Source organism: Phyllobates terribilis, unplaced genomic scaffold, assembly GCF_046119375.1.
Source record: "Phyllobates terribilis strain yellow unplaced genomic scaffold, ASM4611937v1 Scaffold_7__3_contigs__length_470593459, whole genome shotgun sequence".
Classification (NCBI taxonomy): Eukaryota; Metazoa; Chordata; class Amphibia; order Anura; family Dendrobatidae; genus Phyllobates; species Phyllobates terribilis.
Genome location: NW_027362767.1, coordinates 130,979,157 through 131,005,396, shown reverse-complemented (window position 1 = coordinate 131,005,396; position 26,240 = coordinate 130,979,157). Strand labels below are relative to the sequence as shown.

General features: G+C 44.6%; 6 pseudogenes; 4 read left to right on the top strand and 2 right to left on the bottom strand.

Annotated features, from left to right (window-relative positions):
• The first annotated feature begins 1,967 nt into the window (after positions 1–1,967).
• Positions 1,968–2,068, top strand: LOC141155642 (U2 spliceosomal RNA; annotated as a pseudogene).
• A 5,859-nt stretch (positions 2,069–7,927) lies between these two features.
• On the top strand, positions 7,928–8,140 carry LOC141155648 (U2 spliceosomal RNA; annotated as a pseudogene).
• A 551-nt stretch (positions 8,141–8,691) lies between these two features.
• LOC141155645 (U2 spliceosomal RNA) lies at positions 8,692–8,870 on the top strand (annotated as a pseudogene).
• A 1,674-nt stretch (positions 8,871–10,544) lies between these two features.
• On the top strand, positions 10,545–10,655 carry LOC141155643 (U2 spliceosomal RNA; annotated as a pseudogene).
• Positions 10,656–11,077: 422 nt separating this feature from the next.
• Positions 11,078–11,180, bottom strand: LOC141155647 (U2 spliceosomal RNA; annotated as a pseudogene).
• A 7,734-nt stretch (positions 11,181–18,914) lies between these two features.
• On the bottom strand, positions 18,915–19,019 carry LOC141155641 (U2 spliceosomal RNA; annotated as a pseudogene).
• Positions 19,020–26,240: the final 7,221 nt, after the last annotated feature.

The following is a 26,240-nucleotide window of genomic DNA, read 5'->3' as shown; positions in this document are numbered from 1 at the left end:
ACAATTGGAAAAGACTCTGGATTTCTGTTTTTTTCCTGAGGCGCCATTGTTCTGCAGGAGATGCAACATGTTCGGCCATGTCTAGGATTTCTGCAAGGAATTGCCAACCTGCAGAAAGTGCAATTAGTCCAGTCATCTGGCGAAGGATTGTTCCAACCCGGTGGTATGTGATGCTTGCGGGGAGGAAGGACATGTGCTTCGGGATTGTAAGGCTAAAGTCAAGCCTAGGTCCTTCTCCGAAGTGACCAAAGGTAGGCCTACTGTCCCTGCTGTTACTCCACAGGTGACTACTGCTGAGATCAATGAGGAGACGGAGCCCCCTGAGGTTGAAGATCTACTGGGTGAGGCCCAGACCCTGTTGGACCCTCCAGCCCCTTCTGGGCCAAGTATGGAGATCTCTGAGTTGGATGTGGACCTCCCTCATCAGTCTGAAATATGTGGTGAGGGGGACATGGCTGTGTCTCTACCTCGAACCCCTGCATTGTCCTGGGGTGCTACAGACCAAGAAGTGGCCAGGGAGGGTGGCCAAGGAGACTTTATTTCTGGGAGGTCTTTTGATGATGCTGATACTCCAGAGCTGGCCAATAAAAAACTCAGACGAGAGTACTCACCTGCTTGCCATCGAAGGGTGCAACAGTCCTGCAAGTGACCGCATTTACCCGCATGATGTCTTCTCCCCTGATGCTCCTTACCTTGGCATCCCTGAGAACATCAACACCTTTGGGGTGCTCTCCCAGTCTGATGATAACGAATGAGTATGGAGTGATCAACATTGAGTCATGTATTTCATTTCATTAATTAATGTCTTGCCAATCTGGTTGGGATGTAGTGTCCCTAAATGTAAGACAGATCAGATCTAAAATCAGAAGAACAACTGTTCTGGACTATCTGAAGCATTTAGGTGCTGATGTTTTTTGCCTTCAGGAGTGTGGGATTCAGGATGCTCCTAGTGACAAAGACTGGCCTTATGGACAGCATGTCTGGTCTGGGTCTATTCATAATAAAAATGATGGGGTGGGGATATTAGTTGGGAATAAAGAAATCTCTATTGATAGTTATATTGTGGTGGAGGTGGGCCGATGTCTAATTGTATTTTTGAGTTAAAGGGGGTGACGGGTCAGAATTATTAATTTATATAGCCCTACAGGGAAGGAAGAGTAGCTTGCTCTTCATGAATGAATGTGTTAGACTTATTCTTTAAAGACTATACGTGATATATAAGTTGGACAGGAGAGGAGGTGGTGGTACAGATGCCGAAGGGATTTGGAAATTTAAAAAGTGCCATTACCTTATCAAATACCAGTGATTTTTTTCTTTGTGGTTTCCATGAAGTTTCTGCATTTGTGCTATGTATAGGATGTCCCCTTGTGATTATATTTTTTCTTATACTACTGCTAAATAAATAGAACCATGATGATGAGAAGTTTTAAGTAGCATATTTTGGAGAAATTCATATTGTTTGCTAAAAAACTAAACTGAATGGTTTAAAAAAAAAAAATCTTTTCTTATCCATTTAATATCTGATACGTCCCCTATACATCCACCTACTTTCACACATTCTCCTCTCCTCTCCCCCCTAATGTCCCACGCGCCTCAAGAGTAGGGAAGAGTGGGGGGTAGAGAGGGTAACTAATTATTGAACAAACGAGCAGTGGTCCCCCCTGCTTCCCAGTCTGTAGGGAAGCAGGGGGGACAGCTGCTCGTTTGTTCATTAATTAGTTATCCTCTCTACCACCCCCCGGTCTTGAGGCGCAAACATTGGTGGTGGGGCAGAATGTGTGAAAATAGATGGATTTATGCAGATTAAAAACGTGTGGGGTGCATCTGCAACAAGCAGTATAGTTGTGGGTTTTAAGGTGTCTATTGATGAACAACATGTCTTCCTAAGGGGAGTCTTTGTCCCTATCCCTACAATGGGTGCCTTTTTGGGGCCAGGGTGCAGCCATAGACCAAAACTAATTCAGGTAATTGCTTCTTGGCCTTTTGGCTAAGATCAAGTGTAGTATCTTTTCTTATCAGTTTAATATCTGATAGGTCCCCTATACGTCCACCTATTTTCACACATTCTCCTCTCCTCTCCCACCTAATGTCCCACACGCCTCAAGACCGGGAAGGATGGGGGGTAGAGAGGGTAACTAATTATTGAACAAATGAGCAGCGGTCCCCCTGCTTCCCAGTCTGTAAGCTTCCTACAGACTGAAGCTGGCTGCTGCAGCACAGCTAGATAAAAGCCAGGAGCCCATTATGACACGTGCAATGTCTGTTCCATTCTTCCATTCTTGCATTATTCCATTGTCCCATGGTTAGGGGGCAGTGGAACAATGGGACAATGGAAGAATGCAAGAATGGACCACACATTACACGTGTCATAATGGGCTCCTGGCTGTTATCTGCCAGTGCTGCAGCAGCCAGCTTCAGTCTGTAGGGAGCCTACAGACTGGGAAGCTGGGGGGACCGCTGCTCGTTTGTTCATTAATTAGTTATCCTCTCTACCCCCCCGGTCTTGAGGCACAGACATTGATGGTGGGGCAGAATGTGTGAAAATAGGTGGACTTATGCAGATTAAAAACGTGTGGGGTGCATCTGCAACAAGCAGTATAGTTGTGGGTTTTAAGGTGTCTATTGATGAACAATATGTCTTCCTAAGGGGAGTCTTTGTCCCTATCCTCACAATGGGTGCCTTCTTGGAGCCAGGGTGCAGCCATAGGCCAAAACCAATTCAGGTAATCGCTTCTCGGCCTTTTGGCACGATCTTTGTGATTGGTGTCAGGGGGCTGGTTCGTGATCGCTGAAACTCTTTCTCGGCATTTTCCTTTTGGAACTGCTGCTATTGGGAAGGAAGGAAGGTGGTGGCTTACCTTTCGGCGTGGAAGAAATTCTGGATTGTGGAGGAGGAGTTCTTTGGGACTGGAGTTCTGGACGCTGCTGAGCAGAAGGGATCGAGTCTGGTGTGGTTCCCTTGGACGTCATATGGCTTTTTTTTAATTTTCTCTGGTGTAGAAATGGAGAAGAATTTGGATCAGGATGACGCCTATATGAAGGACACCATCCGGTTTGTGGTGAGTGCGGAATTTAGGCAATTAAAAACTTGGAATTTTGGACAGAAAAGTCTTTACTCCTATCCTGCATATCAGCAAGGATGAATACTTTTGTGTTCTGTCATTTTCCAAAAGAGGAGTACACGAAGTGACTTTGAAAGGTGCTGGTGTATGTGAGAGGGTTTTTGCTATTTTTAAATAAGCTGCAGCCTGTGAGCGTAGGGAGGTATTGGAAGGAATTTCAGCCTCACCTCGCTTTCAATATGATCAAAGGCTGCTAACAATACATATGTACAACCCGTTCATATCTGATGAGCAAGTGTCTTCATAATTGAGAAGATTTTGTTCTTCGTTAATTATGAAAAAGGACCCATCAGCGGAGGGGGGTGTGTTAAGACCCCCACCGGTCGTGTTCATAAATAGAGACAGAGGTTTCTTGTTTTTTTCTAATATGCCACCATATTGTAAACGATGCCGGAAATATGGTCATATGGATGAAAACTGTGTCCCTTGTGAGGTATGTTCTGGCCCGGTTCATCAGGCGAGAGAGTGCCTGATGCAAGCCAGACAAACATCTGAGGCTGATGCTGAAGATGAACAAGGGGATGGTGAGCAGACGGAGGATGGAGGATCCGTGAGTTTTTCTAATGTGGCGCAGGAAGTAGAGGTTTCGGCTCCTTTGAGTAATAGAGAAAAATGAGAAGAGAGGAAGATAGCTGAAGAAAAGAAGAAAGAAGAAAAGAAGAAGGAAGACAAGAAGAAAGAAGATAAAAAGAAGGGAGAAGAGAACATAGAAGATAGAAGAGAGGAAGGAACGATGGGAGAGGAAAAGGAGGGGCAACAAAGTATTGTGGATACATGAGTTGCTCTGGCGGTATTATCAGAGATGTCGTCAGGGATTCCTTGTCCCCAGGAAAATATGGACTTAAGTTCAAAGTCTTTAAAAAGTACTACATGGGAAGATGAGCTACAGGGGACCATGGAAGACTTGAGTGGTAAAAAATCTCTTGGTGATACGTCCTCATTGTTTGGGGATGTGTCTACCTCAAGTTCATCTGATCAAGAATCCTTAATTGTGGATGAGAAATCACCTTTGGTAGATGCAGGCGGAGGGATTAGCCCTGAGCCTAATACTAAAAGATTATTACTGCTGTATCCCTGAATGTTCAGGGGTTGAACAATTTATACAAACGTACTGCATTATATGATTTTTTGAATAATGAGAAATACGATTTTATTTTTTTACAAGAATGCAATTTAGAAAGAAAAATGAGCTATGAATATTTACATGGAATATGGAAGGGTAACATGTTTTTTTCTGGTGGGAATGAATTGAAAAGTGATGGGGTGGGTTTTTTGTGCTCTAGTGAGTGGGAAGTGGTTAAGTATGAGGAAATTTACCCTGGTCGTATTCTATGTGTGGAAGTAATGAGGAAGGCTAAAAGGGTGGGTTGTTTTAATATTTATGCTCATACTGAGAAAAAGCCAAAGATTACATTTATTCAAAATTTTACAGTTGTTTTCACCAGGAGCAGATCCGATTTTAATTGATAGGGATTTTAACTGCCAATTGAATAATGTACAGGATGGGTCGATAACCTGCCTTAAGAATATAATTTCTGCTTTTAGTTTAAGGGATGCATGGGCTGTGGATGGTAGGAAAAAAGAATTTGAAGTTACGTGGTCAAACAGAGGTTTTACGTCTAGGATTGATCACTTTTTTATATCTGATTCTTTTAAATGTTTCTCTTTTAAGACAAGTATAAATTCTTTTTCGGATCATAAGTTATTGGGATGTACTTTAGTAATAGACCCTTTTGGTAAGAAAAAATCTTCGCATTGGAAACTGAATGTCTCTTTATTACAGGGGGAGAATTTCAAAGAAGATTTTAAGTTTTTTTTATAATGAATTACACTTAAAACCCTTTTTGTTAATTATTATTTTAGACTGGTGGGATTTTATGAAGGGTAAGATCAGATCCTTTTTTGTCAAATTGGGAAAGAGGAAAGAGTATGAGAAAAGGCAGTTTTATGATACGCTAAATGTTAATTTACAGTGTTATTATTATTTTCAAAACAATGGAGTTAATATGGACAGCAGTATTAGAGAGGTAAAGGAGAAAATTCAGAATGCTCTAAAAGAGAAGGGAAAAGAAATCATCTTCAATTCTAGGGTAAAGGTCCTGGATGAGGATGAGAAGTGTACAAAGTTTTTCTTTAAAAAAAAACATGTGGAAAGAAGGACTTTATTGAGGTCTTAGAGGGTGAGGTGAGCCCAGAGGGGAAAGCATTGAAGGCCAAAATGTTTTATGATGAGCTGTTTTCTCGGAAAAAGATTGATGAATCATTAAAAAAACATTTTTTAGAGGTGCTGGATAGAGCTTTTAGTGAGGAAGAAAAATTACTTTTAACTAGGGAGTTTACTAAAGAGGAGATATTTAATACTATTTGCACTTTACAAAATCAAAAGACACCAGGTGTGGATGGCCTCCCTGTGGAGTTTTATAGGGTTGTGTGAGATATTATAGGGGCAGATTTTTACGAGTTGTTTTTAGAAGTGGAGTCTTCTTTTAATATTCCCAATTCATGGGTGGAAGGCCTTATTGTTTTATTATATAAAAAAGGGGAAAAAGAACTGATTAAAAATTGGAGACCTATTACGTTATTAAATACAGACTATAAGGTATATGCAAAGCTATTGGCCAATAGATTGAAGGGAGTGGTAGGGTCGGTTATCGAGGTGGATCAGTCTTGTGTGGTCCCGAATCGTAAAATTACCGATACTCTAATTTTATTAAGAGATATAATATGGGATGTGGCTGATAGGAAGCAGGACTTAGCTCTCGTTTACCTTGATTTTGAGAAGGCTTATGATAGGGTTGCTCATGAGTTTTTATTTGCCGTTTTAATAAGAATGGGATGTCCTGGTGTTTTTATTGAGCGTATTAAGTGTCTGTATAAGTTATGTTTTAGTAGGATTTCTATTAATGTTTTTTTATTGAAAAATATTAATATTAATTGTGGGGTTAAGCAGGGGTGCCCCCTGTGGCCTATACTTTTCATCTGTGTGATAGAACCCCTTTTAACTGCTTTTAGGAAAGATAAAGTTACTGATGTTTTTTTTATTCCTGGCAGTAGAAATTATCAAGTGAAGGTTTTAGCTTATATGGATGATGTGTCGGTTTTAGTGCGGGATATTAAGAGTCTTAATAGAGTTTTAAGGACAGTTGAGTGGTTTGGTGGAGCATTTGGTTTAAAAATTAATTTAGAAAAATCGGGAGTTTTAACTATGGGTAACTTTCTTTTAAATTCAGATTGCAAGCTGATGAGATTAATTGAAATTAAAGTTTTCGGGGTATTTTTTAAGGAGACATGTTTTGATATGTGAGGAATAGGGAGTTCCTGCTTGAAAGGGTAAGGAAAAGGATTGATTTTTGGAACTTGAGAAGTTTAACAATGGAAGGCAAAATCTTGATAATAAAGCAGGTCTTACTTCCGATAATTCTATATGTTTCAACTGTTTTTATACCTCCTATTAATGTAATGAAAAAGATAATTAAATTATGTTTTAATTTCCAATAGAAGTCGAAAATGGAAAGGGTAAAAAGGGAAGAGTTGTACAAAATTAAAGGGAAAGGAGGGAAAGGCTTCCCTCATATCAGAGCTTTCATTTAGGCCAAGTACTTTGCTAATTGCATATGCACTTTATTAGGACCGGTTTCTAGGCTTAAAACTTTTTTAACATAGAATTTGGGATTCTTTATTAGGAAATACAAATGGTTAGAAATGCATTTGGATCGGCCATATAAGTTTATACCATCTGGGAATTATATTATTTTAGAAATAATTCTGAGGGATTTTAAATTAATGAATATGGATCTTAAAATACTTGGAAATCATAAGAAAATTTTAAAAGTTTTAGAAAGCTGGGTGATAGCTAGTCCGGTAGAACGGTTTTCCAACAGTGTTGTTGATAAAATTTGGATAAATGCAAATTTTAAGTGTTTGACTAATGAGCACAAGGACTTAATATGGAGTAGTATTAAAGACTGTCTGTCAACTCGAGATTTTCAATATACAAGAGGTTTGTTACGGTTTGAAAAATGCCCAAGACGTAAATGTGCCGCTGGCGAAACACTCATGCACATTTTTTTGAACTGTAGTTGTGCACAATTAGTATGGAGAAAGATTAGTAATTTAGTTAAAGCTTTAAGTGGTGTTAATTTTCTAGATTTTAATAGGAATTTTTACGGGTTGGGTGTCAAGGATGAAATGTTTAAGGTAGTATGGATAATTTTATCTTGTGTGAAAATGGCGCTTTGGAAAACTCTGAATATTTTGATTTTTAAACATAAGGAGGTATCGGTACAAGAATGTATTAAGTTATGCTTTAGTTATATGTTTTTATATTTCTGGAGCGATAAAGTTTTGTTTGGTAATAAAAAAGCAAATGAAATTTGGAAGCAAAAAGATTGGAATGTACTTACCTTGTGATGTTCTGTTGTAGAGTCATATGTAACCCCCTGTGTAAAGATGAAAATTTTAAAGTTAAAAAAGGAAAAAATAAACTGGAATATGGAAAACAATATAAGATGTAAATCAAAAACAAACAAAAAAAGATCCAGTTTGCTATCTACAATGAGGAAACTTTCAAGTTTGAAACCATTTTAAGATGATGACTTGTGATGGTGGACTTAAAGATCTGAGTAGAAAAAAAAAATCTTTTAAAAAACATGTTAGGTACATTTGCAACAAGCAGTATAGTTGTGGGCTTTAAGGTGTCTATTGATGAACAACATGTCTTCCTAAGGGGAGTCTGTGTCCCTATCCCTACAATGGGTGCCTTCTTGGTGCCAGGGTGCAGCCATAGGCCAAAACAAATCCAGGTAATCGCTTCTCGGCCTTTTGGCTAAGTTCAAGTGTAGTATCTTTTCTTATCAGTTTAATATCTGATAAGTCCCCTATATGTCCACCTATTTTCACACATTCTCCCACATTCTACTTTTCTTTCCCCTCTAATGTCCCACGCGCCTCAAGACCGGGAAGGGTGGGTAGAGAGGGTAACTAATTATTGAACAAACAAGCAGCGGTCCCCCCTGCTTCCCAGTCTGTAGGCTCCCTACAGACTGAAGCTGGCTGCTGCAGCACAGCTAGATAAAAGCCAGGAGCCCATTATTACACGTGCAATGTCTGTTCCATTCTTCCATTCTTGCATTATTCCATTGTCCCATTGTTAGGGAGCAATGGAACAATGGAATAATGCAAGAATGGAAGAATGGAACAGACATTGCACATGTCATAATGGGCTCCTGGCTTTTATCTGGCAGTCCTGCAGCAGCCAGCATCAGTCTGTAGGGAGCCTACAGACTGGGAAGCAGGGGGGACCGCTGCTCGTTTCTTCATTAATTAGTTATCCTCTCTACCCCCCCGGTCTTGAGGCGCGTGGGACATTGGGGGGAGAATGTGTGAAAACAGGTGGACTTATGCAGATTAAAAACGTGTTAGGTGCATCTGCAACAAGCAGTATAGTTGTGGTTTCAAGGTATCTATTGATGAGCAACATGTTTTCCTAAGGGGAGTCTTTGTCCCTATCCCTACAATGGGTGCCTTCTTGGTGCCAGGGTGCAGCCATAAGCCAAAACAAATCTAGGTAATCGCTTCTCGGCCTTTTGGCTAAGTTCAAGTGTAGTATCTTTTCTTATCAGTTTAATATCTGATACGTCCCCTATACAGTACAGACCAAAAGTTTGGACACACCTTCTCATTTAAAGAAATTTCTGTATTTTCATGACTATGATAATTGTACATTCACACTGAAGGCATCAAAACTATGAATTAACACATGTGGAATTATATACTTAACAAAAAAGTGTGAAACAACTGAAAATATGTCTTATATTCTAGGTTCTTCAAAGTAGCCACCTTTTGCTTTGATGACTGCTTTGCACACTCTTGGCATTCTCTTGATGAGCTTCAAGAGGTAGTCACCGGAAATGGTCTTCCAAAAATCTTAAAGGAGTTCCCAGAGATGCTTAGCACTTGTTGGACCTTTTGCCTTCATTCTGCGGTCCAGCTCACCCCAAACCATCTCGATTGGGTTCAGGTCTGGTGACTGTGGAGGCCAGGTCATCTGGCGTAGCACCCCATCACTCTCCTTGTTGGTCAAATAGCCCTTACACAGCCTGGAGTTGTGTTTGGGGTCATTGTCCTGTTGAAAAACAAATGATGGTCCAACTAAACGCAAAGCGGATGGAATAGCATGCCGCTGCAAGATGCTGTGGTAGCCATGCTGGTTCAGTATGCCTTAAATTTTAAATAAATCCCCAACAGTGTCACCAGCAAAGCACCCCCACACCATCACACCTCCTCCTCCATGCTTCATGGTGAAAACCAGGCATGTACAGTCCATCCGTTCACCTTTTCTGCGTCACACAAAGATACGGTGGTTGGAACCAAAAATCTCAAATTTGGACTCATCAGACCAAAGCACAGATTTCCACTGGTCTAATGTCCATTCCTTTTGTTCTTTAGCCAAAGTAAGTCTCTTCTGCTTGTTGCCTGTCCTTAGCAGTGGTTTCCTAGCATGTATTTTACCTTGAAGGCTGCTGCACAAAGTCTCATCTTAACAGTTGTTGAAGAGAAGTGTCTGCTGCTAGAACTCTGTGTGGCATTGACCTGGTCTCTAATCTGAGCTGCTGTTAACCTACGATTTCTGAGGCTGGTGACTCGGATAAACTTATCCTCAGAAGCAGAGGTGACTCTTGGTCTTCCTTTCCTGGGGCGGTCCACATGTGAGCCAGTTTCTTTGTAGCGCTTGATGGTTTTTGCAACTGCACTTGGGGACACTTTCAAAGTTTTCCCAATTTTTCGCACTGACTGACCTTCATTTCTTAAAGTAATGATGGCCACTCATTTTTTTTTACTTAGAATTTGTATTATGGCAAGAAAAAAGCAGCTAACAGTCTATTCAGTAGGACTATCAGCTGTGTATCCACCAGACTTCTGCACAACACAACTGATGGTCCCAACCCCATTTACAAGGCAAGAAATCCCACTTATTAAACCTGACAGGGCACACCTGTGAAGTAAAAACCATTTCCGGTGACTACCTCTTGAAGCTCAACAAGAGAATGCCAAGAGCGTGCAAAGCAGTCATCAAAGCAAAAGGTGGCTACTTTGAAGAACCTAGAATATAACACATATTTTCAGTTGTTTCACACTTTTTTGTTAAGTATATAATTCCACATGTGTTAATTCAAAGTTTTGATGCCTTCAGTGTGAATGTACAATTTTCATAGTCATGAAAATACAGAAAAATCTTTAAATGAGAAGGTGTGTCCAAACTTTTGGTCTGTACTGTACATCCACCTATTTTCACACATTCTCCTCTCCTCTCCCCCCTAATGTTCCACGTGCCTCAAGACCGGGAAGGTCTATGTCCCTATCCCTACAATGGGTGCCTTCTTGGGGCCAGGGTGCAGCCATAGGCGAAAACCAATTCAGGTAATCGCTTCTCGGCCTTTTGGCTAAGATCAAGTGTAGCATCTTTTCTTATCAGTTTAATATCTGATACATCTCCTATACCTCCACCTATTTTCACACATTTTCCCACATTCTACTTTCCCCTCCCCTCTAATGTCCCACACACCTCAAGACCCTGAAGGGTGGGGGGTAGAGAGGGTAACTAATTATTGAACAAATGAGCAGCGGTCCCCCCTGTTCCCAGTCTGTAGGCTTCCTACAGACTGAAGCTGGCTGTTTCAACACAGCCAGATAAAAGCCAGATGTTCCCTAACAATGGGACAATGGACTAATGCAAGAATGGAAGAATGGAACAGACATTGCACGTGTCATAATGGGCTCCTGGCTTTTATCTAGCTGTGCTGCAGCAGCCAGCTTCTGTCTGTAGCAATCCTACAGACTGGTAAGCAGGGGTGATCGCTGCACGTTTGTTCAATAATTAGTTACCCTCTCTACCCCCCACCCTTCGCGGTCTTGAGGCGCGTGGGACATTAGGGGGGAGAGGAGAGAAGAATGTGGGAGGATGTGTGAAAATAGGTGGTGGTATAGGGGACGTATCAGATATTAAACTGATAAGAAAAGATACTACACTTGATCTTAGCCAAAAGACCGAGAAGCGATTACCTGAATTGGATTTGGCCTATGGCTGCACCTTGGCCCCAAGAAGGCACCCATTGTAGGGATAGGGATAAAGACTCCCCTAAGGAAGACATGCTGTTCATCAATAGACACCTTAAAACCCACAACTATACTGCTTGTTGCAGATGCACTCCACACGTTTTAATCTGCATAAGTCCACTTATTTTCTCACATCCCCCCCCCCCAAATGTCCCATGCGCCTCAAGACCGGGGGGGGGGGGTGGTAGAGAGGATAATTAATTAATGAACAAACAAGCAGCGGTCCCCCCAGCTTCCCAGTCTGTAGGCTTCCTAAAAACTGAAGCGGGGCTGCTGCAGCACAGCCAGATAAAAGCCAGGAGCCCATTATGACACGTGCAATGTCTGTTCTATTCTTGCATTCTTGCATTATTCCATTGTCCCATTGTTCCATTGCCCCCTTAACAATGGGACAATGGAATAATGCAAGAATGGAAGAATGGAACAGACATTGCACGTGTCATAATGGGCTCCTGGCTTTTATCTAGCTGTGCTGCAGCAGCCCCGTTTCAGTTTGTAGGGAGCCTACAGACTAGGAAGCAGGGGGACCGCTGCTCATTTGTTCAATAATTAGTTACCCTCTCTCACCCCCACCCTTTCCGGTCTTGAGGTGCGTGGGACATTAGGGGGGAGAGGAGAGGAGAATGTGTGAAAATAGGTTTATGTATAGGGGACGTATCAGATATTAAGCTGATAAGAAAAGATAAGGTTTCATCAGAAATCAACGCTCATTAACATAACACGTATTGTAGGCAGCTGATATTCATCATCTCGAAACCAAAACCTTATATATAAAAACAAAATACAACTTAATTTCTGTACACAATACAGATTTTCGTAGAAACAATACTTAGTAAACTTCATTCAACTAAACCATACTCAGTTGCATACACTCAACCAAATATCTATTTTCCAAAACCAAAAAGCAACAAACAGTTATACCAACATTTCCAACAGAAAAGTTTCCTCATAAACTTACTTTCTTCTTTTCTTTTTTCCAATTGACACTCAAAAAGTCATCCAGAATTTTTCCTCTTACATTTTCTTCCTCTTCCCTTTTTAACAATCCGCTCATATCCACATTTGCACTCACTTTCTTCTATTCCTCCATCTTCATTTTCCATTTTAACAGCTTTCTTTTTAAATCCCACAAGCCTACATAAAAGTTTCTGCGTCTCCATACTTTCGTCCTCAGTTTTATCCTTCCTGTTTTCAAAACCTTTTCCTCCTTGATTTTCATTTTTAACCACAATTCCTTCACTTTCCTTTACCTCCTTGTTTCCTTCTTCTTTTACCACTTCATTCCATTTTCTACTACTTTCCAACAACTGCAAACTCTTTTTATCCCCCATTTCCCAGTAACAAAAACCAGGCTTACTGTTCACCAAAAATTTACCAACCAAAAACTCCTCCCCTCTTTTCATCCACACTGAAAATCTCCGCTTACCGTTTCATATCCCAACTTTATTGACATACTTCTTTTGAAAATTCACCAACCTTGTCCGTACCTTTAACTTCTTCAAGATTACAGCTTCATCAATGAAGGGAGAGTCCATCGAAACGATAAGACGACTTGGCATTTTAATAACAGAAACAAAAAATCAGACTTCATACTTTAGCTTCCCGCCTCTTACTTACCATTCTTCAAAAAATTGCAAACACAACTCTTCTTCCTTTAAAGTCACACCCAGCACTTTTCCCCACTTGATTTCTTGCATACACAATACTTCACTTTTGTGTAATACCATAATCCTCCAGAATTTGCATAACCTTTTCTTCATTCAAAACATCTTCCCATCTTTCTCCAGAAAAAATTGCAAGCAGTTCTTCTTTTCCCAGAACTCCATTTTCCTTCCGGTATTCCTCCAGTCTTCCATTGTTTCCAAATGTTGTCTCCACAGCTATGTATGGGGACAGAAGCAGGGGGGTGAAGCCACACCGATAGGTGCAGGGATCCCCCCATGCCAAGGAGCCGGGTACCCTGGGCACCTCTCAGCCAAGACCAAGGCAGCAACTGCTAGATCACTGCACTTGATCTTAGCTGAAAGGCCGAGAAGCCATTACCTGAAATGGTTTTGGCCTATTGCTGCACCCTGGCCCCAAGAAGGCACCCATTGTACGGAGAGAGACAAAGACTCCCCATAGGAAGACATGTTGTTCATCAATAGACAGCTTAAAACCCACAACTACACTGCTTGTTGCAGATGCATCCCACACGTTTTTAATCTGCATAAGTCCACCTATTTTCACACATTCCCCCCCCCCCCCAATGTCCCACGCGCCTCAAGACCGGGAAGGGGGGTAGAGAGGATAACTAATTTTATCAAAAAACGAGCAGCGGACCCCCCTGCTTCCCAGTCTGTAGGCTCTCTACAAACTAAAGCTGGCTGCTGCAGCACTGCCAGAAAAAAAAACAGGAGCCTATTATGGCACATGCATTGTCTGTTCCATTGTTCCATTCTTGCATTCTTGCATTTTTCCATTGTCCCATTGTTCCATTGCCCCCTAACAAAGGGACAATGGAATAATGCAAGAATGGAAGAATGGAACAGACATTGCATGTGTCATAATGAGCTCCTGGCTTTTATCTAGCTGTGCTGCAGCAGCCAGCTTCAGTCTGTAGGGAGCCTACAGACTGGGAAGCAGGGGGATCGCTGCTCATTTGCTCAATAATTAGTTACCCTCTCTACCCCCCACCCTTTCCGGTCTTGAGACGTGTGGGACATTAGGCGGGCGAGGAGAATGTGTGAAAATAGGTGGACTTATAGGGGACGTATCAGATATTAAACTGATAAGAAAAGTTTTTTTTTTTTTTTTTAAAACCACTCAGGTTTAGATAAAAGCAAACAGTAAACCAGACTTCGTCATAAGTTATACTGCTGCTTCATAACTTCATAAACATCATTGTGGTTACTTTATTAATGTATTATTCAACAAAAATACATCCAAGTAAACTTATACCAGAGAAAACTTCAGAAAAAAAATCAACGGTGTTTAACCATTTAACCATATCCTGCCACTTAAAGTATTTCCACACACCTTCAGAATCTGTTCCACCACCACCACCTTCTCCAATGTCCCACAAATAGATTATATATAGCCTTGCTAAGATCAACCTAATACAATCATTAACTGTTAAATTTACCCTTTTAAGTAAACACAAATTTCTCACATCCCACAAGCTCTCCTGCACACACACCATAATAAACCACATCATCCTTTCTAGGCCACGACGACTAGCGCCAAACCCAAACATAGCCACTCTCCAATCAATAAACTTCACACCAGCAAACCCTTTTCACAGTCCACCCACATCTTTCCACACATCATACACAAAATTACAATCCCACATAAGGTGCCTCACCGTCTCATTCGCTCCACAACCATCCCTTGGACATCATGCAGATCTTATGAGATCTCTTTTCTTCTGAAAATCCCTCACTGGCAAAATGTTATGAAGGCCCATCCATACTATATCCCGCTGTCTATTCGACACACCTTGAATACTTAACTTCTTCCATATCCGCGCAACTTCCATGGAACCCAATCCCACCACATTACTCTCACACTCATTCACACACATCTTCCCCATCACGTTCTTAACCAACTTATAGTCTTTCATTGCAACTGCTAACAAATCATTCTTCCTCACAAACTTCTCAATCAAACCATACCACTCAGGACACTGAAACGCAACAGGCACATTCTTATCACGCTTCACCCAATTCAGACCATACAGCATCCATACAGCCAAATACTTGCAAATAAATGCCCCTTTATTATTCTTCCCAAATAAAATGACCGTAGTCTTAATAAAATGCAATGTTAGAAACACTTCAATATTTGGGAACTTCAGTCCCCCATGCAAATATTGCTTAAACAAAATCTCCCTCTTAAGTCTTTCCATGCTACTGCCCCCAAAAACCACAATAATTAGTTTCTCCACTTTCTATATATTCCTATAGGGCACTGGAAAGATACAAGAAACGTAAAGCAAAATAGGGAGATTAACAGCCTTAATAATAAGAACCTTCCCTACCAAAGACAAAGAATGTAACTTCCAAAAATTCATCTTCCACACAATTCGCTCACCACATTCATCTCAACTCTCATAACCTTTCAAATCATCATTAAAAAAAACTCCCAACACTTTAATTGCACCAGCCACACCAGCCACACCATCCATCTTAATCCTATTGTCACCAAAACATTTAAACATGCATTTGTTCCAATTCACACAAAACGCTGACGCGCCACAAAAAGAATTCAACAACAATTTTACTCTCTCCATAGAGGCCACACTCTCACTCACCACTACCACATCATCCATATATCCTAAGACTTTCACAGTCATTCCACCACTCCCCGGCACTAACAAACCACGCACCACTTTCTCTTTCCGAATCATACACAGCAGTGGCTCAATCACACACACAAATAATACCGGTGACATGGGATAACCTTGCCTCACGCCAGACCTAATACACACTTTCTCACTCCAAAACCCATTTACCAGAAATTCACTCACCACCTCCCCATACAATCCTCTCACGGCACGCACAAATTTCTCCAGAAAACCTATTGTACGCTAAACCTCAAATGGAAACACGAGACACACGATCAAACGCCTTTTCAAAGTCAACAGCCATCACCATACACTTCTGTTTTCTTACTTTACAATCCCACAACACATCTCTTAAAAGACACAGACTATCCGTCATACATCTACCAGGCACTGCACACACTTGATCTTTACCAACCACATCAGCTATAACCACACGCATCCGACAATCCAAAATTTTACTGAATACCTTATAATTGGCGTTCAGAAGGGTAATTGGCCTCCAATTACTCAAACACCTTTTATCCCCTTTGAAGGAGGTTCAGAGTGAGGAATATGCGGTCCAGACTCACAGCTACTGAGACTTGACCGTGTGGAAGACAAGGTGGTGGTGGTGGCTAAGTGACTTGAAGCATTATTCGCTATCCAACCAATAACCTTTTCACACTGCTCTGTGTTCAATAGTGGTGTTCTGCAGTCCCCTATTAATTGGGACAGGAAGGTCGAGCGAGAAGATGTGGGTGTTTGTTTCGGCACAATTTCAGCTTGCCCACGGCCTCGGCCTCTGCATGCACCATCATCACCATCACGTCCAGTTCCCCGTAACTTACCACAAGCCTTGCCCATTTTAAATGGAGGACAATATCTTCCACGCTCACAACAAATGGCTGAATTTGGAGCGAACTTATATGTGATCTGTGTGACAGACAAACCACAGTTTTAAATACCTGGCCTGTAGGTAACTATTTTGAACAGCAAACTGGTGTCAATTGCTTCACTGACACACTGAATTTTTTTTTAATGGAGGCCAGAAATGGCAGTATTTTCTGAAACGTATATGTGATCCCTGTGACGAGAAAACAGAGTTTTAACTAGCTGGATTTTTAGCGCTGTAATATGGAAAGGACCTGGCTGTATTCTGCAGTGCCAACAAGCAAAATGCGCAGAAAAACGGTGTTCTCTGGATTGCTTTTTAAGCAAATAATGAGGATTAAGATCCAAAGAAAAGTATTCCTGGCCCCTGAGACCTGGGCCTATTTCTAGAAATATCTAACAGCAGCAGCAGACAAAACTGGAATGGAGCCTCTTGTGCTATGTTCATTGCTGTCTGCTATATACCCTGCCTGCCTATATACACTGCCTGCCTGATATCTCTGCAGATGGATTAGTCCTCAGAAGGACTGTTTGTTGAGATGGATATGTGTCTCTAATATAGTTTGGTACACCTATACTAACTAGAAACAAGCAAATCTCTCCCTAGCTCAGCAGCAGCTCTCCGTACACTGTCTGAATCCAGAGTGAGTGTGACAAGCATGGCGGCGCCAGGTCTGATATAGACCTGATGATGCTGTGCAGCCAGCCAATCACTGTAATGCCCACAACCAACATGGCTACGGCATTAAAGTGAGTAGCAGGCAATCCCTGCATATTCATTGGCTTTGTAAAGAGCGCCAAACATGCAGGGAGGAGACCCGAGCTCCCGCCGAACAACCCTGGAAATACTTGGCGAGCGCCGAGCATGTTGAGCAGTGACATGCTCGGGTGAGCACCGAGCAGTAGCGAACATTCTCACTCATCACTAGTGAAAATACACTGCTCAAACAATAAAGGGAAGACTCAAATAACACATCCTAGATCTGAGTGAATGAAATATTCTAATTGAATACTTTGTACAAAGTTGAATGTGCTGACAACAAAATCACACAAAAATCATCAATAAACATCAAATTTATTAACCAATGGAGGCCTGAATTTGGAGTCACCCCCAAAATTAAAGTGGAAAAACACACTACAGGCTGATCCAACTTTGATGTAATGTCCTTAAAACAAGTCAAAATGAGGCTCAGTATTGTGTTTGGTCTCCACGTGCCTGTATGACCTCCCTACAACGCCTGGGCATGCTCCTGATGAGGTTGTGGATGGTATCCTGTGGGATCTCCTCCCAGACGTGGACTAAAGCATCCACCAACTCCTAGACAGTCTGTGGTGCAACATGACGTTTGTGAATGGCGCGAGAAATGATGTCCCAGATGTGCTCAATCGGATTCAGGTTTGGGGAACGGGTGGGCCAGTCCATAGCTTCAATGCCTTCATCTTGCAGGAGCTGCTGACACACTCCAGCCACAAGAGGTCTGGCATTGTCCTGCATTAGGAGGAACCCAGGGCCAACTGCACTAGCATATGGTCTCACAAGGGGTCTGAGGATCTCATCTCGGTACCTAATGGCGGTCAGGCTACCTCTGGCGAGCACATGGAGGGCTGTGTGGCCCTCCAAAGAAATGCCACCCCACACCATTACTGATCCACTGCCAAACCGGTCATGCTGAGGGATGTTGCAGGCAGCAGATCGCTCTCCACGGCATCTCCAGACTCTGTCACGTCTGTCACATGTGCTCAGTGTGAACCTGCTTTCATCTGTGAAGAGCACTGGGCGCCAGTGGCGACTTTGCCAATCCTGGTGTTCTGTGGCAAATGCCAAGTGTCCTGCACGGTGTTTGGCTATGAGCACAACCCTCATCTTTGGACATCGGGCCCTCATACCACCCTGATGGAGTCGGTTTCTAACCGTTTGTGCAGACACATGCACATTTGTGGCTTGCTAGAGGTCATTTTGCAGGGCTCTGTCAGTGCTCCTCCTGTTCCTCCTTGCACAAAGGCGAAGGTAGCGGTCCTGCTGCTGGGTTGTTGCCCTCCTAAGGCCAGTACAACAGGAGACGTGGAGGGGGCCAATCTCCTGGTAGCGACACTAGCCTCGGGACACTACGCTAACAGACGCAGCAAACCTTCTTGCCACAGCTCGCACTGATGCGCCATCCTGGATGAGCTGCACTACCTGAGCAACTTCTGTGGGTTGTAGCGTCCGTCTCATGCTACCACGAGTGTGAAAAGGCAACCAACATTCAAAAGTGATCAAAACATCAGCCAGAAAGCATTTGTACTGAGATGTGGTCTGTGGTCCCCACCTGCAGAACCACTCCTTTATTGAGGGTGTCTTGATAATTGAAAATAATTTCCATCTATTGTCTATTACATTTGCACAACAGCATGTGAAATTGATTGACAATCAATGTTGCTTCCTAAGTGGACAGTTTGATTTCACAGAAGTTTGATTTACTTGGAGTTATATTCTGTTGGTTAAGTGTTCCCTTTATTTTTTTGAGCAGTGTAGATGGACGTATCAGATATTAAACTGATAAGAAAAGATACTACACTTGATCTTAGCCAAAAGGCCGAGAAGCAATTACCTGAATTGGTTTTGGCCTATGATTGCACCCTGGCCCCAAGAAGGCACCCATTGTAGGAATAGGGACAAAGACTCCCCTTAGGAAGACATGTTGTTCATCAATAGAAACCTTAAAATCCACAACTATACTGCTTGTTGCAGATGCACCCCACACGTTTTAAATCTGCATAAGTCCACCTATTTTCACACATTCTCCACCCCCCAATGTCCCACGCACCTCAAGACGGATAGAGAGGATAACTAATTATTGAACAAACGAACAGCGGTTCCCCCTGCTTCCCAGTCTGTAGGCTCCATACAGACTGAAGCTGGCTGCTGCAGCACTGCCAGATAAAAGCCAGGAGCCCATTATGACATGTGCAATGTCTGTTCCAATCTTGCATTATTTCATTGTCCCATTGTTCTATTGCCCCCTAACAATGGGACAATGGAAGAATGCAAGAATGGAAGAAAGGAACAGACATTGCATGTGTCATAATGGGCTCCTGGCTTTTATATAGCTGTGCTGCAGCTGCCAGCTTCAGTCTGTAAGGAGCCTACAGACTGGGAAGCAGGGGAGACCGCTGCTCATTTGTTTCAAGAAAAGATGTGTGGCGCCCCTATGGGTCCAGTTGCCACAGAGGTACTGCATCTCAGCCAGAGGTGTGGTACCCCATTCTCAGGTAAGGAGGAGCACTACCCGGGAATCAACCACTCACATCCAACAGTACATCACTTCATAAGGGAAGGCCCAGATTGCTCCTAAGGGAGAGCACAGGCCTGGTCCCTGTCAGGAAGGTGGAAATAAGTAAAAGAGGTGGGTGGAGGAAGTAGTTTAGGGGAGCACTGAAGGAAGTGTATAAAAGACAGGTAGAAATATCTAGAAGCAGCCAGTCTCCAGTTCCAGTTCTTGGAGCAGGAGTTCAGTTGGGTTCTGAGGAGTGAAGTGAGGAGTGGGGCCCAGTCAGAGGGGCCCAGCAGTAGGAGAGTTAGGAGAGAACACCGGAGCAGTGAGAGGGGATCCAGACATAGAAGGGATCCTAGGGGCACGGCGAGTGCGGGATGCCACCTGTGCGCCCGAATTCACGCTGACCGTGGAGGTATCAAGGCCGCAGTAGGGGATCGTCCCCAGACTAGTGGAGTACTTTAAGGCTCAGCTAGCAAACCGGAGGTTGCGGTATCTTCATGTGCCGTAGCCAAAACCCACACATAATCGCTGAAAAGGTGGCCATATAGGACCAAGGGGACAGGCTGGACATCGCCTGACAACACTTGATCTTAGCCAAAAGGCCGAGAAGCAATTATCTGAATTGGTTTTGGCCTATGATTGCACCCTAGCTCCAAGAAGGCACCCATTGTAGGGATAGGGACAAAGACTCCCCTTAGGAAGACATGCTGTTCATCAATAGACACCTTAAAACCCACAACTATACTGCTTGTTGCAGATGCACCCCACACGTTTTTAGTCTGCAAAAGTACACCTATTTTCACACATTCCCCTCCTTCTCAATGTCCCACGCGCCTCAAGACCGGGGGGGGGGGGAGATATCTAATTAATAATCAATCAATAATTAGTTACCCTCTAGTCACCCCAGTCTCAGTGAAGTCTCCTTGACCTCCAGCTCCCTCTTCATCCATACTTTCACTGCTTCAACTGAGAGCCGGGTCCCCTGAGGTTTCCAAGGCTACATCACGTTCTTCACAAAAGGAGTCAATGAAACCCCCCTGATAGGAAGAAACATCCATCTCCTCTTCCACTCTCCCGAGCTCCATCAGTAGGTCAGCGGACGCCCCCACTAGAGCAGTCTCCACACGCTGTTCCACTACCTTCACCCTGGAAGAGACTGCGGCCACAGGTGCCACACTCCTAGGCCTTGGAGAGTTTGTGACCACATCATAGTATGCCCTTGCCTTGCCCTTGCTCGCACGATGTGTACAATCCTTAAAGGCATGCCTCTCCATACCATAAGCATTGCAAAAAATCGGATTGGTACAGTCCTTAGCAACATGCCCACTTTGGTTGCACTTGGAGCAAAGAGGCACAGCAGTAAGTGGCCGTACTTCTTACATTTTCTGCAAAAAACTGGGACCTCAGGAAAAGATAGTACCCCTATCTCTCCCGATGGAGAAACTTTGGGGAGGGTAATGAACACCTCCAGGCTCCGAAGAACTTTCCCCAAATCTGACAAAATATCTGTATTTGCCAGTCCATAAGTTTTCCTCTTTCATGAAATTCTGACTATTGCTCACAAAGTCACAATGCCTCGTAAGAAAAGCCGCAATGTCATGTTTATGCACAAAGGGATTATACATAAATATGACTAGGGGAGCATCACCTTTGGAGTACAAGACTGTAAAGGTCAAACCATCCAAGGTTGGATTCTTCTCCTGCTCCCTCAACTTCTTGTACAGGTTCTGGCAAGCCACCATAGATTGCAGCATCAAGACATACCGTCCTTCCTTACGGGCTTCTTGCAGGCAGATGATGTTTTCTCTTGTCACTTCCAGGATTTTGAAGATCACCTCATGCACCATATATGACAGATTGAAACGCTCTTTGACAGCAGCATCAACTTCAATGCGGAATGCATTGCGAACCCAATGTCATCGGTCCTAGCATAGCATATCTTCACGCCCATTATGATCACTCTCTCGTTCCTCCTCGTTCTCCCCCTAAAGCAGCAACCGGCTTAAGCCATCAAGATGGCGATGCCGGAAGGCCAAGGGAAAATACTCAAGGTCCCCAGACAAGACACATGGTCTTAGCCAAAAGGCAGAGAAGCGATTACCTGAATTGGTTTTCGCCTATGGCTGCACCCTGGCCCCAAGAAGGCACCCATTGTAGGGACAGGAACAAAGACTCCACTTAGGAAGACATGTTGTTGTAGCATCGGCATCTCTGCCTTCTGCCGGGCAGAGACGCCGATCCCCTCACCACCGTGGTCCCAGTCCGGCGTCCTTCAGCTCCCATGCTGCTGCCCGGGGTGCGCACACCTCACGCAGTTTCCTGGGCAATGTACTTAGGCAGCGTGTGTGTGCACTCCCTCCCTCTTAAAAGGGCCGTGCGCGCTGTCCTAAAGAGTCCCCCGCCAATGGCAGGAGGACTACTCCATTTTAAAGCACCTCCTTCAAAATGGAGGTGCCTGTGCTAGGTTGTTGTTTGTGTGCTAAGACTCTCTTCAGCCCTCAGGTTCCAGTGTCCGCCAGCCTGTCTATCAGCCGTGCCCGCCAGCCTGTCTATCAGCCGTGCCCGCCTGCCTGTCTATCAGCCGTGCCTGCCAGCCTGTCTATCTGCTGTGCCTGCCTGCTTGTTTATCAGCCTTGCCCGCCAGCCTGTCTATCAGCCGTGCCTGCCAGCCTGTCTATCAGCCGTGCCCCCTAGCCTGTCTACCTGCCGTGCCCGACTGCTCACCTACCCGCACCACCTGTCAGTCTACCTGCCGTGCCCGCCTGCTTTCCTACTCGCATCACCTGTCTGTCTACTGGCCGTGCTCATCTGCTGTACCTGTCAGCTTCAGCCATCTGACCCGTGGGAGTCGCCTGCTCTCACACAAGGTTGGTCCCAGAGTGGCACCTGGTTCACCTTCCCTGTCCCTCCCTGGTTCACGGAGTCGACTAAGCCGCCATGTGGCCAGGGTCGGTCCAGGTAGGCACGTAGTTACGCCCCTCTGGTCCCTCCTTGCATCACAGCACAGAGGTTCCACCACCCGGATCCGTAACAGTTTGCACAGGCCATGGAATCCGGTGGCTACCAGGTACCTTTGCTCTAAGACCTGTACCAAGAGGGCTCTCGCCAGAGATCCCAACAAGATACTATCCTGTCCTATCTGCGGACAGTCAACTCCCGCCTGGACGCGCTGTCCATCCCGACTGTGTCCGCCTTTAACCCTAGAACGCATGACCATAAAAATCTACTTTTTCACATACTTGGGGCCTTTTAGGCCCGTGTACAAATAACATGGAATAACTAAAACAAAAATGACAAACAACTATATACCTGAGGAATACCTAGAGTTTCAAAATTCTAACTAAAGTAATCTTGCAGAAAATAGAAAACAATTAAAAGGGCGGGCCTGCGAGGCCCCAGGTATGCGTTCTAGGGCTAACCGAGCGGCACCCGCTTTGACGGCACCTCAACACAGTGGCGCTGTGGCACCAGGTTTTAGACCCCGGCTTTCTGCGCTTCCACGTTTTGGTGGCGACCCTGCCCTATGTCGGGACTTCATAAATCAGTGCACGCTGCACTTTGAACTCCTGACACACCAGTTCACCTCTGACCAGGCCAAGGTGGCATTCATCATGTCTCACCTCACCGGAGAGGCGTTGGCGTGGCTTAACCTTCTGTGGGAGAGAGGGGATCATCTGGTGTCTGATCTCCAGGCCTTCCTCACGGCTTTACGGAATGTGTTCGATGAGCCTGGACGAAAATCTTCTACTGCCTCCTCACTTCTCCGACTCCGCCAAGGGAGTCTTTCTGTGGGACAGTATGCCATGCATTTCTGAACCCTCGCATCTGAACTTGCCTGGAACAATGAGGCTCTGGTGTCCACCTTTTGGGAGGGCCTTTCCGGACGGATCAAGGATGAGCTAACCAGTCGTGACATACCTCTCTCCCTGGACGATCTGGTGTCATTAGCTACCCGGATTGACATCCGTTTTCTGGAGCGTGCTAAGTAGACGACCTGTGAGAGGAAACGTCTGTGCCTCGCTCCAACCTTCCAAAGTCCAGTCTCGCATCCAGCATTCCCCCGGGTGTCTTCTCCAGAGTCAATGAAAATTGACCAAGTTAAGATGGTCAAGTCTCGCCAGGAGACCCACCGTGCCGAGGGGAGTTGCTTCTATTGTGGCAATATAGAGCATCAGATTCACTCCTACCTGGTGACACTGGGAAACTCCAGTGTCTAGGACCGCTCGGAGAGTTCTTCCTCTACGCCCATGACTCTGTCCGTTTCTGTTACCAGTGGTGAGACCCGCTTCGTCGAGACTGCCTATCTGGATTCTGGAGCCACTGGGAATCTCATTCAACAGGCCGTTGTGGAGCGTTTTCAAATTCCTACCATACATCTGGCTGATCCTTTAGCGGTTTCCTCTGTGGATGGAAAGCTTCTCTCTGAAACCATCTTGTTTGTCACTGAGCCAGTAACTCCTTTTACATGCTGTCCGGTCTCTCTCATCCCCTCTTGCTTGGTGTGCCTTGGTTACAGAGACATGAGCCCGTCCTGAATTGAAGCTCGGGTGAGGTGCTCTGTTGGGGTCAGGAATGCCATAAGTCCTGTCTGGTTCCGGATGTTCCTGCTCAACCCCTGTCTACTCCAGCTAACCTACCTGGCCTGCCGGCACCCTACTGGTCATATGCGGACGTCTGATAGAAAGGAGGCAGAGACACTACCACCTCATAGGCCGTATGATTGCACCATCGACCTAATACCTGGTGCTTCTCCTCCTCGTGGGCGAATCTATCCCTTGTCGCTGGCCGAGATCGTTGCTATGTCTGAATACATAGAAGAAAACCTTGCTAGGGGATTTATCCAGAAATCCACCTCTCCAGCTGGAGCAGGATTCTTCTTCGTCAAAAAGAAAGACGGCTCTCTTCATCCTTTTATCGACTATAGGGGCCTAAACCAGATTACCATCAAAAATAAGTACCCCCTGCCTCTCATCCTGGAGCTGATTGACCGCCTAAAAGGCGTGACAATCTTCACTAAGCTCGATCTTCGTTGGGCGTACAATCTGGTCCGGACTCGCTAGGCAGACGAGTGGAAGACGGAATTCAACACTAGGGATGGTCACTACGAGTACCGCGTGATGTCCTTCGGTTTCTGTAATGCTCCAGCAGTCTTCCAGGAGTTAGTAAACGACATCTTCCGAGATCTGCTGTATTCCTGTGTGGTGGTATACCTGGACGATATCTTGGTGTTCTCCCCTGATTTGCCCTCTCTTCGCAGGGATGTTCGTCAGGTCCTGCTGAGGCTCTGAAACAATGGCCTGTATGCTAAGTACGAGAAATGCCTCTTTGAGGAGACCTCCCTACCATTTCTGGGGTATATCATCTCTGAGACCGGACAGCGGATGGATCCCGAGAAGGTGTCCGCAGTCTTAAAGTGGCCCCGACCTGAGGGGCTGAAGGCTATTCAGCGGTTTCTGGGATTCGCTAACTATTACTGCCTCTTCATTCCTCATTTCTCCTCCCGGACTGCTCCCATCTCTGCTCTCCCCCATAAAGGAGCAAATCCCAGGGAATGGACTTCCAAGGCGGAAAATGCCTTTGTCTCTCTTAAACAAGCATTCTCCTCCGCTCCAGTGTTACACCATCCGGATTGCAATAAACAGTTCTTCCTGGAGGTTGATGCCTCTTCCTCCGGGGCTGGAGCAGTGCTCACCCAGAAATCCTCGTCCGGGCGAATGGTGTCCTGCGGCTTCTTCTCCAAACTCTTCTCTCCGTCCGAGCGTAATTACTCCATAGGAGATCGACAACTGCTGGCCATAATATTAGCGCTGGAGGAGTGGCACTACTTGCTTGAGGGGGCTCTGCACTCGGTGATCATCTACACTGACCATAAAAACCTCGCTTATTTGCAGACTGCCCAAAGACTAAACCCGTGTCAGGCTAGATGGTCTTTATTCTTTGCTCGATTTTGCTTCACTCTTCATTACCGGCCGGCAAACACGAACATTATAGCCTACGCTCTATCCCGCTCATTTCTGTCTACCGACCAAGAGGAGGAGCCTCTACACATCATTGGCCACTCCAGAATAATGACTGTTGCTCCGTTCGACCTGTCTTATCTACCTCCTGGTAAGACCTTTGTAGCAGCTCAGGATCGGAAGAGGGTCTTACTCTGGGGTTATTCATCCAAACTGGCTGGTCATGCCGGCCAGACGAAGATGCTTCTGCTCATTGCCCGACATTATTGGTGACCCACCCTGCGCAAGAATGTTGCGGATTTTGTCGCAGCGTGTTCCTCTTGTGCCCGCAACAAGATACCTAGGCACCTTCCAGCTGGTCGTCTTCTTCCTCTTCCCATGCCTTCCGCTCCGTGGCAACATATTGCAATGGATTTCATCACAGATCTTCCTGTATCGGCAGGTTGTACTGTCATTTGGGTGGTCGCCGACCGCTTCTCCAAGATGGCTCACTTCATCCCTCTGCCTGGTCTTCCGTCCACACCTGTGCTGGCTAAGGACTTCATCCGTCACATCTTCAGTCTCCTCGGCTTACCCCTCCACATTGTCTCGGACC